Source organism: Palaemon carinicauda, chromosome 18, assembly GCF_036898095.1.
Source record: "Palaemon carinicauda isolate YSFRI2023 chromosome 18, ASM3689809v2, whole genome shotgun sequence".
Taxonomy (NCBI): Eukaryota; Metazoa; Arthropoda; class Malacostraca; order Decapoda; family Palaemonidae; genus Palaemon; species Palaemon carinicauda.
The window spans coordinates 123,044,640-123,047,139 of record NC_090742.1 but is presented as its reverse complement, the minus strand read 5'-3'; the positions used below and the strand labels follow the sequence as shown (position 1 = coordinate 123,047,139).

The 2,500-nt window shown below is 31.8% G+C and overlaps 1 pseudogene; it reads left to right on the top strand.

Moving 5' to 3' along the window:
• LOC137657535 (protein unc-13 homolog 4B-like) overlaps window positions 1-2,500 on the top strand; it is a 51,649-nt pseudogene that overhangs the window by 9,893 nt on the left and 39,256 nt on the right.

Below are 2,500 nucleotides of genomic sequence, written 5' to 3'. Positions count from 1 at the left end.
AAGAAGTACTTACCTTCATATAATTTCACACACACACACACACACACACACATATATATATATATATATATATATATATATATATATATATATATATATATATGTATATATATATAAATATATATATATATATATATATATATATATATATATATATATATATATATATATATATATATATATATATATATATATATATACTCGGTGGCCCTAACCTTTGACTAAAAGTCCAAAACAAGTCTGCAAGGAAGCATCTGACCCTTTAGTAGCTTTCTACGACATGCAGGCCATTAAGAATACACAAATCAAGCGAAAAGTCAAGATCTGTTTGACACTAATAAGACCAGCGGTAATGTATGGATCGGAAATGTGGGGTCTAGGCCGAAAATAAGAAGCAAAGTATGAAAGAAAAGAGATGAGAATTATGGGATTATCAATGCTTGAAAGAATGGAAAATGATGAAATAAGAAGAATGCAGGTGTAGTAAAGATTAGCGGTGATCAGTGTGTCACGACTGAGATGATGTGGGCGCGTGTTCAGGGTGGGGGGTGGGGAAGGAGTGAGGATGACTTCGGAGGAACCTGTTAGGGGGAGATGACCGAGAGGGAGGCAGAGAATTATATGGTGAGTAAAGGTGAAAAACGTTTTAGTGGAAAAGGAAGCTTTTGATAAAAGGCATTGGAGTGAGCACATCGGGAACCGATTCCTGGATGTAAGAAAAATGGTGATACAGAAGATATGCAAGAATTATACCTTATAAATAAGATTATTGAAATTATGCCCAAAACCAAAAGTAAATATGAGTGGAGAAATAAAGATAGCCAATTTTCATAAGCTGCAGAAGCAAATCAGTGAATATAAGGAAAATTGTGCTGGCTTTTGAGGAAGGACGGTCCATCTGGCAAGCTTTGGGTCAGAATGCAAATGGACGCTAATTGGAAAGTAGATCACGATCAAAGAGCGACGTTAATTTTCAGCATCAGTTTCGGGGAGATGGAATCAATGGTAAAGACCTAACGATAAATTGTTGAAATACTTTATCTTCATTTTCCTGTTTGGTGATTGAAATATTGCTGTTAGAAAAATACTTGATCATTGTTGAAGGTGAAAAAAAAGAAGAAAAAAAAGATATTTTAAATGGTTTAATCTAGTGTATACAATTTCTATTATCGTAATTTTCAAATGATAATATATATATATATATATATATATATATATATATATATATATATATATATATATATATATATGTGTGTATATACATATATATATATATATATATATATATATATATATATATATATATATATATATATATATATATATATATATGTATATATATATATATATATATATATATATATATATATATATATATATATATATATATATATATATATATATATATACAGTATCTATTAAGATTCATTGAAATGACGACCCCCTGCCAAAGTTGGAAGCTGTAATTAACCAATTTTGAGTATTACACGATTTATAAACAAGTACGGACACTGCTTATTTCTATAAACGCTTATATGACGTTTATTAGAAAAAAAATCTTGCAGCATGGATCAAAGCAAATTAGAGAGAGAGAGAGAGAGAGAGAGAGAGAGAGAGAGAGAGAGATCCGAGGTTGTACATAAACCACAACTTAAAGTTTCGGTTCCACAGTTACCAGCTGCTCTCAGATATGAAATCTTTTTCCTTTAATTATATGATACGCTTTTCTGGGAACCTAAGTTACCTATTGTTTATCGCCATTGGCATTGTCATTATCATTTCTGTTGCCAAATAGCGCAGTTTCTTGCGTTTACTTTCGCTGAGATTGCATCTTTAGGCTGAGCATGTTCACGTACGTCATAAATGGAATGTATAATTTGCCTTGTTTGGATGTTTTAGTTTGTCGCTCTTATGTAAGTAACTGTTAGTAACATAAACACAATGAAGTGGGAAAGAATATGGAAGGATGGAGTAATGAGAAATGTATATTCTGTTTCTACAAACAACCCTCCAATTTATTCTCATTTTATGTATGATTAGCCAAGTGTTTGTGTCTTCATAAAAACATTTGTATTATCGCCAGAAAATATTCTTATTGCTTATCAGGGTCGAGATTACAGCAGATTTCAATACAGACTTAGAAGTAAATGTTAAAGAAACATCTCGTCTCAACAACGTATTGATGAACCATCCTTAAGAGATGCTCTCTCGGCCTGACTTTCTTTGCTTCGAAGTGGAACCCTAATCAACACCTACCATGTGTCCCAATATACATCAGGTCTGATGAATCATAACAAATCATAATGGGAAATTGAAGCTAGAATAGCTCCAAATCGTTTGACCTAGTGAACAAAGGAGTATATTCAGTGGAATGAGAAAAAGGAACAACGATAAAACAAGGGGTTTAATCCATGTCTTAACTTTGTCATGCGATCTCTCAGTTAGATTAGATAATAAGATGGTCCTTGAACCTTTAGAAGGTAATGATATGTGTCCATGC